Source organism: Bos grunniens, chromosome 8, assembly GCF_055505025.1.
Source record: "Bos grunniens cultivar Pamir isolate PY7600 chromosome 8, Bosgru_T2T1.0, whole genome shotgun sequence".
Taxonomy (NCBI): Eukaryota; Metazoa; Chordata; class Mammalia; order Artiodactyla; family Bovidae; genus Bos; species Bos grunniens.
The window spans coordinates 86,899,930-86,915,405 of NC_141172.1; the positions used below are offsets into that span (position 1 = coordinate 86,899,930).

Genomic DNA, 15,476 nt, shown 5'->3' on the forward strand with positions numbered 1-15,476 from the left:
GTTGTTGTGTCCAATTCTTCACGACCCCATGGACTGCAGCACGCCAGGTTTCCCTGTCCCTCTCCATCTCCTGAAGTTTACCTAAGTTCATGCCCATTGAATCTATGGTGCCATCCAACCATCTCATCCTCTGTCACTCTCTTCTCATTCTACCTGAAATTTTCCCCAGCACCAGGGTCTTTTCCAATAAGTTGGCTGTTTGCATCTGGTGGCCAAAGTATTGGAACTTCAGCTTCAGCATCAGTCCTACCAATGAGTATTCAGGGTTGATGTCCTTTAAGATTGACTGGTTTGATCTCTACTCTTGTATGACCTCATTTTAACCTAACCAGTTATTTTGGCAACAAACCTATTTCCAAAAAAAGTCACATTTTGAGTTACTGGAAATTAGAACTTCATGTATCTTTTTGGAGGGGCACAATTCAACACACAATAGGAGGTGATGCAAGTTTAAACAGAGGAGGCAAGGAAGATCTCTCTCCAGACAACGTATTTAGGACTAGATTTGAGGCAATGAATATAGTGGAATGACCATGGAAAAATAAGCTCACGGAGCTGATGTGCAGAATACATGCAGCAGCCTTCATGGGAGGAAAGCCTCAGTGTATTTGAGAAATTGAAAGAAGGCCAGTTTGGCTGGTACTTCACAGCAGCGGGACATAGGGCATGAAATGAAATTGGAAACGCAGCAAGCAGCTGGATCATGAGAGCCTCATGAGCCAACATAAATGTTGGGCTTGATTCTAAAAACTCTGGGATGCCCCTCTAGGCTGTATTTGCTCCAATCTTCCTGGCTGCTTGTGGAACAGACTAGAGATCAAAAGCATAGATGAGGGGAGACAGCTTAGAAGCTCAGACTCATTCAATGATATCTTCAGTCTTTTTGACTTTTCAAAGGGGACAAAAGTGAGAGGGACAAAATACATATTTCTACTATGTATTATATAGATAGAAAAGAGAGAAATGATGATATGAAAGAGACAAATGCTTAGGAAGAAAGTAATCCTGAGCACAGTACAGAAACTGGCCTGTTCAGGAGGAGGAGTGGCTAGAAAAGGGGATGTTTGAAACCAATATCTCACTGTCCTGTAATGTATCATGATCGCAGAGAGCAGGCTGTGGCCATCAGTGGAGATGACTGGGATGGGGTGGGAGGGGAGTCACTGGGAACAAAGAGACCATGGAAAGAAGAGAGCAGAGAGCAGGATGAATCTTTTTAGTGGCACTGGATCGGGTAAAGAGAAAGGCCATCAGACCCAAAGCACAGCAAGATGAAGTGAAGATGGTACCGTGTAAAAGAAGGCAGGGTTTTGCAGCCAGATAGGGAGATAGGCTCAGAAGATATGATGTACTGAAATCAAGGAGATAATGGAGCAGAGAGAAAAAAGAAAACAGTCTCTTTTTGAGATGCTACAGGAAAAGTAGAGACTGGAGAACAACCAGTTTTTAAACAGGGAAAAGGGGGTGGCAGACTCTTCCACAAAGCAGTGTAGGATTTAGAGGAACTTGATGAAGAAGACACAAATGTTCCATCAGCTAGAATGGAAGATTAGGGAGGAGGGAAGGCAAGGGGTTTGATGGCCTGGATCCTGGTATGTGCAGAGCACTGCACAGGGTTGCATTTTGTGGACAGAATCATCTGTATGTGTTCACTAATATTTTAGTAGACCAAGAGAACTAGGTCAACCTTAGATAAGGCAGGGATGTGAAATTCTCTGAGATTACAGAAAACAGATGTCAGCATTAGTATCTGTGTAGCCTGGGTAAGCTGAAAAGATTAATAACAGATAGCAAGCATGGTGCCTTGTCCTTACTGGGTTGTACACAGTATGGAGGGAGGCAAGGAAAGAGAGGGACAAAATCTCCCTACACTTGAAAAGCATCTTATACAGTTGTACAGAGCCTGAAGGGATGAGTAAAAATGCAGAAGTATAATTAAAACTAGTAGAATAATATAGAACTTTTATTCTCTGTAAAAAGTTCTGCCTCTGAAATTCTTCATTCATGACAAATTGATTTCATTCTCTCCAGATCATCCTCGGCTTCTGAAGAGGGTGTTGCCACCCACCACCATGACCACCACTCGAGACTGAAGCCTCCTTCCCCTGTGGCTGGAGTGTTGCCATTGAAGGCTGTCAGCTGATTTCCTTCCTGTGACTTTCCCCCAAAAGGGTCTGGAGGGAGGATAGCATACATACAATGACTAATCCAGGGTGGCTCTCAATGGGGGACCTTTTTTCAAATTTCAAAAGTCTTATTTTGAGGCTAGGGGACTCATGAACAAAAATCAAAGTCAAATTTATTTTCTTCTTCCTTATGTTCATGGGCCTGTGTTTCTTTTCTCCACATAGATGTGCAAAGCTTTTTGCATTTCAGTGCTAAGGTCACAGTTTGGAGGGCCTGGCATTTTCAGTGGCTAGTTTGCCTGACTTTATAGGGGAGAAGATAGAGGCAGGAGTTTGAGGTGAAGAGAGCCAGCCTTAGAGATGGACGTCCCAACTGCTGGTAAGATTGCTGGGAAAGGGGGTGTCTTCTGGTCAGTGGAGTCCTGTAGCCCACTCTTATGTGGGTTTCTGGGGGAATCTGAAGAAGCAGAAATATCTGGGGAGGGGGCGCATTGCTCCCCTTTCAACAAATTTTAAGGAGATATGTTGACATGGCATTTGTTAAAAATACACACACACACACAAATGCAACACTTTAGTTTGATGTGTTTCAAAGTCTGCATCATCAAAATCACCAGATCACCTGGATTGTTTGCTAAGACACAGGTTGCTGGGCCCCACCTTCAGAGTTTGATACAGTAAAGGGAGCTAAAATGTCCATTTCTAAAAACTTCCCAGGTGATTCTGATGCTGCTGTCCAGAACCATTGTGTTAGAGAAAACAGATTGAAAGTGAGACAAGACACATAACATAGCCCAAAGCTGTCTTTTCAGTCCATTTGCTTGCTCAACTGCAAGCTGAAGTGCCTCCCACCTTATCCCTCAGCTCAGGACCCCATTGTTAGAATGTGGCTCTACCTCTTCCTTGATGGCATCTGGCACTCTGGATCTGTAGACCCAGGTCCTAAACGGAGCTGCCAGCCCTCACCTGGACCATGCTGGCTCCAGGGAAGTAAAATTGATGTGATTGCTTGTGCAGTTTGAGTAATGTACTAAACTGACCAATAGGTGGCAAGAGTGGGGCTAGGGTTCAACAGGTGACGCACTCATTCAGCTGGGGACCTGGAGTGGGTTGCACCTGTCCCCGGCACATTCTTTGCACAAAGCATCCTCTGTCCCTCAAGCTACGTACTGTCTTAGGGGGACAGTGATGAAGTCTGCCCAGAGCAGGGTCTTTTTTCTAATTTGCATAGAGGCCTAGTTTACCTGTGCTGAGTCCTACATAGAAGGGCAAAGTGGGAACACAGCTGGAAAGGTTTTTTTTAAAACCCCCAAAAGATCCTTGGGTGCATGTGTGACTCTGTAGAGAAGAACCAGGTTTCCTCAGAGTAAGGGACATTGGGTTGAGTGAGTTTCGATGTGCTTTAGAAAATAGAGGAATGTTACACTTCTTGTCCCTGAGCACATTACCACTTGTTATCAGTCTCTGCATTACCTGATGGGTGGCTGAGCTCAGTGGGTCCCAGTTGTAAGCAGCCTCAGGGACACCAGGGAACTTGTTAGAATCATGCATTTTGGAACCCAACCCAGCAGTGCTGAATCAGAAAACCTGGGGTGTGGACCAGCTGGCTGTTTAACAAGCTCCCCCCAACCAGATGATTCTGATGTGTGTTAGAGTTTGAGAGAAACTGGCTTAGAGCATCCCACCTCCAACAGGCCTAGAACTCTAAGGATCTTATTACATCAGATCCTGAGGCTGTAATCCTGGGAGCAATCTGTTTCTTCTGGCTGATGAAAAGTCAGGGGTTGTGGAGAGTGACAAGACAGCAGGGCCATCATTCGAAGTGTATTGTTCCTTGTTTAAATGGGCCCTCTGGGACCCTTGCTTCACATTCTCAAAACAAATAATGATTATATGTGGCGAAATGCAGGATTCCACCGCAGTGTGGAGTTTGCAGAATCAAATTGGCTTCCTTCACCACCTCCAGATTCTTTCTCCCTACTAGTTTGGTGCCAGAATTGGCTTTTTGCCTTCAGTATTTTTACCTTTTTATATCTTTCACCCTTCTCTATTCAGCCCTCAACTTCCATTTTTTTTTTTTTCATTTAATTGATAACCTACATTTCGGAATTGTCACGGAAAACACCTTGATTTAATGGTTCTTGCAGATTCTAGAAATGGAGGCAGACACACAGGGTCTCTGGGTCTCTGAGCCCTCCTCCAGGTTTAGGATGGCTTTCCTAATAGCTATCCACTCCTTTGTAATGAAGAGGAAACTGGGAAGAGAGTTATATCCTTATACCTTTAATATAGGAGTTGATTTGCTGATAGTGGCCTTACATGACAAAAATGGTATTTTATTCATAATCCAGTGACCATAGCTTTAAGATCAGAATTAGGGTGGACTGGCAAGCTGAAAAAAATTTCCTGATTATATTTATCACACTAAAGTAAGATTTAAAAAACCCATATATTTCCTGTGAGTAGCAAGGTAGAAATTTACTTTGGAAATAAGCATCATAGGGTAATGCTGACTGAAACTGTAAATTCTAAACAGTCTTAGTACTGATAAATGGGATTATTTAAGCTAAATCAAGTTTAAAGAATATGAAAATATCCAATTCTTTTAGAAAATTTTGGTATTAAAAAAGAGCGGGTTACAATAGCGAGAAGAAATCTTCCTTAAGTGTAATTTACATTTAATATGGATCATGTTATAGGAGAGCATTTCTTTAAAAGTTTCAGCACAGAATTGCTAGCCATAAACCTAATTCTTGCTGATTCACCTGTTTTTGATCAATGCTTCTTTGACAACACGGTTTACCAATTCAGAAAATATACTTGGTTATCTCCCTGAAATACTAATGTGAAACTACTTGGTGTAAAGACAATTTTAGCCCCGGATTGCCTATGATGGTTTTGCTAGAGGAGCCTGTTAAATTAGAATGTATTAATCTGCAATGTGTGGTTGCCTGTCCATCATGGCCCGATTTTATCTGCTTTATAAATGAGGTTTTTAATTTAGAATCTGGACACTGCAAGAAAGCCTTAGGCACCCAGTAGTAACTACAGTCGGTTATGTGAACAATCTGAAACAAAAGAATCTGGTGCACTTTCAATGAAATTATTTTAATTCATTGAATTCGCTGAGAATTCCAGTATTGACCATCTATTCCAGGAGCATGCAGTAGGTGGCACCTAAACGCTCTTTGGAGGCGAGCAGGCGCCATTTAAGCAGGAGCATCCACCGCTGCAGCAGTTGGCACAGCTGAGAAGTCCGAGATTGAAGAGGGGAGGAGGCGGGGGAGGCTGCAGGATGGTGGAGTGGCAGTGACAGCTCCGGGCCCGCCCGGGCTGGGCGGCGCAGGTGCGCTGGGGGCGCGGGGCACACGAGCCCGGCCGCAGGTGCGCGGGGGCGCGGGGCGCCGGGCGCACGGGCGGGCACACAGCTGACAGCCCGTCACGGCAGCGCAAGGGAGCTCGCGCCCCGCCTACCTGCGGGAGGAGCCCGTATCCGCACAGCCTGCGCTGCCCGGTCCTATTCGAGGCGAGCTCAGAAGCAGCTCTGCGAAGAGTTGTGTTCATCCTCAGGTAACCGAGATTTTTCTTCCTTTGCTGTGGCCTCGCTGCTTCTGCACTGGAGCATTGACGGCTTTGGCATTCTTGTCTGCTAGTCCCTTAAAAGAGCTTAACGCTATCTGGGAGGGCGAGTCAGCAATATAAAGATTGGAGTAGATGAGAGAGTAAAAAAACTGCATTTCTGTATCCTTGTCAGAGAGAGTGAGCATCCTGATACTTTTATAAAAATATCCTTTTAAAAACATTTGAATCTTACACATTATTTGGAATTCCGAAGCAGGAGTTTGTGTTTTAGAAAATTATACGGTGCAGGTGTTTCTATTATGTAGAAGTTGATTTAATGGTTTTACGGGAGTCCTGAAAAGATCTGGTCCAAAGTGAGAGCACGTTAGAGGCTGCTGTTGTGTTTCAGCGTGTTTTCGTACTAGACCGGAGCTCTTCGCGGGCTTGGCTGAGACTTGGCTAAATGTTTTAATTCTCCTTTTAAATAATGCATTTCATGATGTCTACATGTGTTTCTTCCTGTTTTGTTGCTGTAAGAAAAGAAGATGGGAAAGGCGCCGCACCCCATCTTTAGTTGTAAGATTGTGGTTCCCATAAGATGACAATGACTGCTGACTGCTCCCAGGCTCGCCTGCAAAGCATTGTCGGCTTTCCGCCTGGTGGGAACCTGCCTGAGTCTTCTGTCCTGAAAAATGCTGGTTTTCCCCTTTAAAACTCCAGTTCACCTTCGTATGGGGGTTTGGGAGACTTTTGAACTAGAAGCTCTGTGAATCATATTATATCCATTGAATGGTTATCTACATGGCTGTGGTGGAATTCAGTTTCTTCCCACTGTGCAGTGACACAACTTGCCTTCCTTAGGAATTTATTCTACATATTTGCCCACATTATTTTTTGAATGACCCTCTTCCATGTGAGAAGCTAGTCCTAGCATAGGGGACCTTTTCTGTTTTGAACTAAAAACTTGAGGAAAAATTTCTTTTTAAGGAAGATTTTCTAGGTAACAGTAAAAGGTTGGAGCATTTTACATTCCAAATCAGTCCAAATGTGCTTCTTTCCCAGTGACATTTGGATTTGAGGAGGTGGAGTGGGAGGGAGAGAAAAGGGGAGGATAAAATTAGAATAAATTTAACAAATTTGTAAGGGAATAATATTTTGGGGGGGGTCATTGCCTGAAATTTCAAATTATCAACAATTCTATCTTTGGAAATGCAGGAGATCCTATGGGCTGAGATGAAGGAAAATCCATAGTTCATTTTATAGAAACAGAAGAGACAAAGCAGGGAAGCATTTTCATCCTATTTAACACATGGCATTTAATTTGGTAATAGGGACTCCAGTGCCCAGTGAACTCAGGAAGGGGGGTGGGGAGAGGTGATTGTTTCCACCATTGCACAGAACTGCTGCTCAATTATCTCTGCAGATGGCAAATATATATGCACAGCTATTGCAGAAATCTCCAGAATCCTTTTCTTGTTACAGCTTTAGTAGAGTTTTTCCAAAGAAGAGACTCAGAAAACACTCAAATTGAATTCCAAGTTGTGGAAGTCCCTTTTCAGCTTGTGGCTAGCAAGTAACACTCTCAGCAATCAACAGTGCCATCTCACCACGGGAAGAACAGAGAAGACTTTATTCATTTCATGCTGTACATCTCCAAGGAACCACACCTGACTCTATTAGAAATATATTATTTCAGAAGTAAATACTGTCTCTACACTGAAATCTACGTATCTTAGTGAAAAATTAAAACCTTTGAAAACTAACAAGGTTCTCTTATCAAAAAGAGAGTATAGCTGTGAAAACAAAATCATATGTTCACTTTTCTAATTTTGTGGCCATACTTGATATATATTAGTATATTGGAAATTAATCTATTAATTTAGACAAAATCATTATTTTTCCCCAAGATAAAGGCAATCAGTTTTTGCACAGGAGAATTTCTTTGTTACAAAGAGGAATGTTTGGCTATCTGGGTGAGGAGGTTGCCTGCCAGCTGTTTTAAGTTAAAATGGACTCGGTGCTGACCTGTAACTTTCAATTCAGAAGACCATGATGCCCCATTAGCACTTCTATGTTGAATTGAGTTTGTCTGTTTTGTTGGTCTGCCCATTATCTATTTATCATCCAGCTATCAACCATCTATTTATCTACTTGGTATGGATGTTTATAATGGATAGATGTCTCTTTAAAGGCAGACTGATTTCTAGGACACTAATTGGTGTTAGGTATGATTTTTCTAGGAAAATAGCCACTCTTAAAAGGGGAGCTGATGATTTTCATGTCATGATTGCTAATATTCTTTTACACATTAAATTGATGCATGCATGTACATTTAACATTTAACATAAAATTATGTTTTATTTCAATCATTTTGAAATTAGTTTAATTTCAAATTATGTTTTAGTTTTTATTTTTATTATGTGGCTTGCAAGTCTGTGTTTGTTGACCAGGTAAGTATTTTTTAAAATATTTGGAACAAATGCCATCTCATCCTCTCTTCCTTTGCTTTTGTTATGGGCAAATTCAGGAAAGGAAGATTGCTTGTAGCTCTCTCCTTAGTGCAGTTAAGTGTCTTCCCATAAATCAGTACCGTCCAATAGAACTCAAGTGTGTAAGCCACATGCATAGTTTAATATGCCCTAGTAGTCATGTTAGAAAAGTAAAAATAAACAGGTAAAATTAATTTTAATAATATATATTCTTTAACCCAGTATATTAAAAAATGACCATTTAAAGATGTAGTCAATACAAAATACTACTGAGACATTTTGCTGTTTTTTTTTTTGGCTAAGTCTTATACTTACAGAGTACCTTGATTCAGATTAGCTATGCTTCCAGATTTCGATAGCCTGCATGGCTAGTGGCTGTTGAATTAACCAGCACAAATATAGAATGTTAACCTTTTGGCAAAGCAATTTAAAAACTGAAATATTAGGAGCTATTAAATTAAACTGGTTAAACACTATCAAAAATAAATATACGAATGATCTTAAATTGCTATAAGACCTGTGTCCTATCCTTCCTTGCCATTAACTAGTTGTGCGGTCTTGAACTTATTTTTACTACTTTATCAGTAAAACAAGAGGATTGGGTCAAACACTTCCCTTGATTTTATGAAAAATAACCAGTAGATATGAATTCAGCCCACATGCAGCTTAACGAGCTACTGTAGCAGAAACAAAGGGAGCAGACCTTATGCTGGACATTGCTGTTTTGCACGAGTTTGCTTTGGTCCAGTTCCTGATGACAGATGTCAGCATGTGAGGTACCATGCCTCATATTTAAATTTAAATTACTGGACGAGTAGCAGCAAGCCTATTGGAAAATCAAGAAATAGTAAGCTAGCGTTTAGGTCTTTTTATATTATCCTTCACTGGCATACATATCTTCAATGTTGTTATCTATTTGTGTCAACACCATTAAATAAAGTTTGGTTAATTGTAATACTTTATAATTGACTGATCCATGAGTAGTGACTTCTGGTTTGGGGTAGGGGTGTTGAAAATTTTTAATTAATTTTTATTGGAGTAGAGTTGCTTTAAAATGTTGTATTAGTTCCTGCATATAGCAAAACAAATCAGCTATATGTATACATGTACCTCCTTTTTTTTTGGATTTCCTCCCCATTTAGGTCACCACAGAGCACTGAATAGTTTCCTGAACTATTATATATAGTAGGTTCTCATTAGGTATCTATTTTGTACATAGTATCAACAGTGTATACATGACAATCCCAATCTCCCAATTTATCCCCTCTCCATTTCTCTCCTTGTGTTGTACGTTTGTTCTCTATGTCTGTGTCTCTATTTCTGTTTTGCAAATAAAATCATCTTTCATTTTTCTAGACTTCACATATATGCATTAATATATAATATTTGCTTTAGTAGTGACTTCCTGGTAGTTCAGCTGGTAGAGAATCCTCCTGCAATGTAGGAGACCCCAGTTTGATTCCTGGTCAGGAAGTTCCCCTGGAGAAGTGATAGGCTACCCAGTCTTTGGCTTCCTTGGTGGCTCAGATGGTAAAGAATCTGCCTGCAGTGTGGGAGACTGGGGTTCAATCCCTGGGTGGGGAAGATCCGCTGGAGGAGGGCATGGCAACCCACTCCAGTATTCCTGCTTATAGAATCCTATGGACAGAGGAGCCTGGTGGGCTACAGTCCATGGGGTCGCAAAGAGTCGGACACGACTGAGTGACTAAGCACAGCATAGCACAGAGACTTCTTGACACATTGATATGAATGTCCTTATGAAAAGATGTCAGTTTCTTCCCCCAGTCTCTGGATAGCTTCTGTGATCAATGAGTGCTGGTGGGGGCCTGGGTACAATTTCTATCATATGACTCTGCCTTGGAAAGGATTGTAGGACATTTAAAGAGAACTATGTTTTGTGTGAAAGGAGTTTATATGCTATTTTTCTAAAGCTAATGAATGTCTGGAAAGTGAATGTTTTCTGAAGAAATAAGAGAACAGAGGAACTTTGTATTAGGCCTTTCTAGAGTAATGAATTTCTCTGTCTCTTTCTTTCCCCTTGCTCCTACCCCCTCAGTTTCTGAAGCTGGGCTCCAGAAAGGTCTAGCTACTTACCAGTATTTAGACAGAGAAGCCTTTGCAGGGGTAAACTTTCCTTCCTATGTCCTCTTTACACTCAGATTGTTTTATTGGAGCACCTCTATGATTTTTGAATTTGGACTTTATCTTTGAATGATACTGAGCAAAGAGGAAAAATGATCAGTACCCGGTCTTTGCATCCAGAGCAAAGCCAGTTCTCTCAGGTCTCTGTCACTTTAAAAATCCAGCACAAAGGCATTTTCCTTTTGGTATGAACTTGAATGTACCTCCCCAAACCCCATGCCCAGCTGCCACCCTGTCATTACACGCACACCTATAAGAGCAGTGGATTATCTCATTGCATTCTTGAAATAGTCCCCTGAGATTTTAAGAAAGGCCTTTGTGGAATAGTCTCTGACACTTAAAGATTGTGCTTCTCTTTGGAGGCCCCTTTAGACTTTGTGGGTTCCTGACCACAGAATGGTGGTCAAGAGGGCACCACAAAATGTACATCTGACCTTACTTTTTTTTTTTAAGGTTTATGTAAGTGTACATCTGTGTAAAGTCTGGGCAAGCTACATGCAAGCAAAATGGGGCTGGGAATGTTGAATGATAGAAATGACTAGGTGACCTACATTTTTAGAAGAATCTAAATTTTCCAGGATATCATGATAACCATGTGTTTATATATTTTCTATCATTTCAGGTGGATTTACAAATGGCACTCTATGTACCTCCTCTTTGTTCTTTCCTTTTTTAAAAATGATAGTTTAAATTCCTCTAAATATACCATCCGTTTCAAAGTGCTCCATGTTGTTGGAGCCAATATTTAAACATAAAGAATGAAAATGTGGATAGAGAGAATGTTTAGTGATCTCAGAGCAGGGAAGAATTTTCTAAGGATGGTGCCAAACTGGGATCCTAAAGAGGAAAAGTTTCTTAAATTGGGCTTCACAGAAATTTTAAATTTCTCTCTAGGAAGAAGAAACAATAGCAAAGGATGAATGGCAGCTGGGAATAAACATTTGAAAAATATTTCAGATGAGGTCTAATTATCTTAGTATGGTAGGTCTCAAATGTTAAGCACCCAAATCACCTGATGAGATAGTTATACCTGCAGATCCCCAGAGACTGTGATTCAGTGGGGCCAGAGCAGGTGGAACGTGGTCCCAGATGAGCAGGATAGCTCTGGTCTGCTGAGACGAGTTTGAGAATGACCACCTTGAAGTAGGGTAAATACCATCCTTGCAAACGAATAGAAATCTGAGCAGAGGGCAGGAACATGCAGGCCTCAGATACAAATTACTTGGAACATATGAAGAAATCCTCTGCTGCTGCTGCTAAGTCACTTCAGTTGAGTCCGACTCTGTGCGACCCCATAGATGGCAGCCCACCAGGCTCCCCCGTCCCTGGATTCTCCAGGCAAGAACACTGGAGTGGGTTGCCATTTCCTTCTCCAGTGCATAAAAGTGAAAGTGAAGTCACTCAGTCGTGTCCGACTCCTAGCAACCCCATGGACTGCAGACTACCAGGCTCCTCCGTCCATGGGATTTGCCAGGCAAGAGTACTGGCGTGGGTTGCCATTGCCTTCTCCAAAGAAGTCTGATCCTCAGTCTCACACAAATCAAATACAATTAAATCAATCATGAGAAATAGACTTCTTGTTACATGGGGAGTAGCTACAACTTTGATAATACACCCACACTGGGCTATGCCAGGCCAAGGAACTAGCACCGTCACACATTACTAGGACAATTTGGTAGTAATTTTGGAGAGCAACTGGCAGTCTCTACCAAATTTAAAATGCACATACAGTTTGATACAGTATTTTGATTTATAGGAGGTTAGTCAACTCAAAAATGTGATGAGAGTTTGTTGGAAAAAAAAAAAAGCAATCAGTGAGAAATATAGTGATAAATGATAGGCCATTTAGTGAGTTCTATGTAGCTGGTATGTAGTTCTAAGTAGCCAGAGTCTAAACTGTTCCTAAGAGGCAGTGGGGGGAAAGGAGAGTATATATGTAATTTTGCTAAAGGGGGAATACATGCAATCAAGCACGTGTTTTTTAAGAAAGTTTCTACTGGTCTTGTGAAACTTCTGCTAATCATGAGAAACAGTCATCACCATGAAGGATGTTACTGCTTTTCTAGATATGAGGAGATATAGGAATTGGGCTCATAAAATCAGCTCCTGAGAATATCTAACTATCTGAAGACTTGACTTGTCAGTTTTCCCAGAGCAGAGAGTGCCTCATTTCTGCTTTCTGCCCTGAACTCCTTCAGGAGTGTTGGAGGTCAGCAGCTGCAGCAGCACATGGCTTAATCCTTGTAGAGGTAGATGGCAAGCACCCATGGCAAGTACCAATTTGTGGATGACAATGCAATTACTCAATTCTATCTTTTAGGACAATTCCAGGTTCCACTGAAGCTGTTCTACTTCTATTACAGAAATACGAGCCATATTTTGGGCACAGGGATCTTGCTCTACAACCCTGAGACAGCCAAGGTGACGCAAACCTTAATTTTAGGACTGGTACTAATTAGGAACTGTAAATCTTTATTTTAATGCAGCATTGAAAGGTATGTGAGTCCTAAACATTTTGTATCATCCCACTGCTTTCCCTTAAGACCCGTGAAGACCAGGAAGATCAGAGTTCTTACTCTGACTCCAGTCTCCTGTGTCCTGGCCCTTCACTGGTCAGCTGTATCAGGATACTTTTGTCCCTGGCATTAGGGCTTAGTTAAAATATTGATTCAAATATGCATGGTGTAAGTATAACTGATGTTATACAAGCAGGTGTGATATTAACCACTGGTATCATTGCTCAGAGGAGGGCATGGCAACCTATTCCAGTATTCTTGCCTGGAGAATCCCTGTGGACAGAGGAGCCTGATGGGCAACAGTCCATGGGGTCACAAAGAGTAGGATATGACTGAGCAACTAAGCACAGCACAGCACGTGGTTGCTTAGTGCTCAGCTTCTGATAATGCATCTCTAACTTTTTTGGTGAATCAGAAAACATACACAGTATCCATTATTCATTGCCTAACATGGTTATTGGGCTTCCCAGGTGGTTCAGTGGTAAAGAATCTGTCTGCTAAGACGTGAGTTTGATCCCTTCCTGGGTCAGGAAGATCCCCTGGAGAAGGAAATGGCAACCAACTCCAGTATTCGTGCCTGGGAAGTCCCATGGACAGAGGAACCTGATGGGCTACAGTCCATGGGGTTGCCAAAGAGTCAGACTTAGTGACTAAACAACACCATTATTATTATTTTTAAGTAAATATGAGATGTTCTGAAAGTTGCTTGACAATAACTACATGTTAGTGTAGAAAAACGTCCTCCAGCATTTCATAATGCAGAGATCCTTGTTCACTTGGTTCTAATTTGAATTGGCCAGAATTCTTTAAGGGTTTGCTAAACTTGAGTTGAAATGCAGGTTCTGCTATTTACTAGCTTCGCATCAGTGCACTGTTACCGTAACTGCCTAAGGTCTCAGCTCCTTTCTCTGTAAATGGGGCTGCTGATAACTAAATCAGAGACATTTCAAAGATCAGACTTTCCTGGGACCTCTCAACACTGGCTAGATCGTCAGGACTCCTGGGTTATGCTGGTGGTCGCTATCTTATCAGCGTCTTAATGATTCTTCTCTCTCACTATCTCAGATTTATTCTCTTACACGGCCTGGCCTGAAGCCCATTGTCTCATAGTTGCACTTTGGTTCTGGATGGAATTCTGGCCTTCAGTTTTAGCTTCTCGTAATTTACCTAGTATGTGCACTCTCCAGTTCATCCTAAAATATTGATTTTGTTTCCTTTACAGCTTTGTCTTTAAGCTGGACCTACAGGACTCCCTATTTTGTATCTGGTTAAATCCATGTTTTCTCTTTCCGGAGCACTCTTTTCTTCTGGTCTTCGACTGAGCTCATTTCCCCACAGACAGTCCTGTAACTGAAGTCACAGTTTTGCAAGAATAGACCTTGCTTGATATTTTGTTATTCTGGTTTTGAGATATTTATCTCGGTAATGATTCCAGTGGTCCTGGCCTTGATTGGAAGCCTGCTGAGGGCAGGTAGTACTACATGTTGTCTGATGTTGATTGTCACTGGATTCTAGACACATCAGTAGCTGTAGCCTTTTACAGCAAATTTTGCTGCCCTGCCTAGTGACCAGAGAACAGACACAAGTATGTATTCATTGATTAATGGTTCTCAGCTCCTGACTGCATGCCCTTGCCTTTTGTCAGTCCATCAACTTCAGACTTCCTGGATATTCCACTCTCACCAAGGGTGTTCCCTCTGGTTTAGTCTTCTCCCTCACCTTATGCTCAAATGTCATCCAAGTGACTTCATGTTTTCCCTCCACCCTGCTTAAATTCAACACCTGCAGCCACAGGGGATCTCATCAATGCAAGAGGCTTTCCCACTTCCAGAGGAACAGTGGAGCATGCGCTTCCTGACCACAGCATCCTGATTCTACAGCATCCTTGCTCAATTTCTCCTTGAGCCTCTCCCAGAACTACAATTTATCTTGCTAGTATATTCTGTTTCCTTCCCATTAACATTTAAACATATTCATGTCTCTTTAATCAAAACTGAGTAGCATTCAGCCTTCAATTCACAAGCTTTGCTCCAATTTATGATCAATCTCAGGAAATACTTCAGAGCTGCCTGTATCAATGTCTGTATTTCATGTATTAATGTGTGTGTCTTGTGCTCACTCTGAGTTTCCCTGGTGGCTCAGATGGTAAAGAATCTGCCTGTAATGCAGGAGACCTGGATTCAATCCCTGAATCTGGAAGATCCCCTGGAGAAGGGAATGGTAATCCACTCTAGTATTATTGCCTGAAGAATTTCATGGATGGAGAAGCCTAGTGGGCTAAAGCCCATGGGATCACAAATAGTCAGACACAACTGAGTGACTAACGCTTCACTTTTCCATGCTCACTCCTCAACCTACAGCAATCCAGCTTCCACCCAGGGTGCTTTAAGAACATCTCTCACTAAGGTCACTGATGATGTTCATTGCTTCTCAACCAGTGGGTGTTTTCAATTTCTCACTGTACTTCACAGCTCACCGCCAGTTCACGTAGTCAAGCCCTCTCTTTATTTTTGAAGTCCTCCCTTTCCTCGGCTTCCACAACATGCCCTTCAGTGCAGTTGTTTTTATTTCCACAATCTGGTCTCTCCTTCTCATAATTCTTTGCATACCCACTGCCTTTTCAAACAGTACATTTTGCAGTC

The 15,476-nt window shown here is 41.8% G+C and overlaps 1 protein-coding gene across 2 annotated transcripts in view; it reads left to right on the forward strand.

Moving 5' to 3' along the window:
• The first annotated feature begins 5,548 nt into the window (after nucleotides 1-5,548).
• Nucleotides 5,549-15,476, forward strand: part of DIRAS2 (DIRAS family GTPase 2) — a 33,934-nt gene continuing 24,006 nt past the window's right edge. Inside the window, exon 1 of one of the 2 annotated variants that reach the window (XM_086414470.1) lies at nucleotides 5,549-5,696. The gene's annotated coding sequence lies outside the window, so the exon portion shown is untranslated. The remainder of the gene's footprint in view (nucleotides 5,697-15,476) is intronic. The other variant, XM_086414471.1, reaches the window with a different exon arrangement.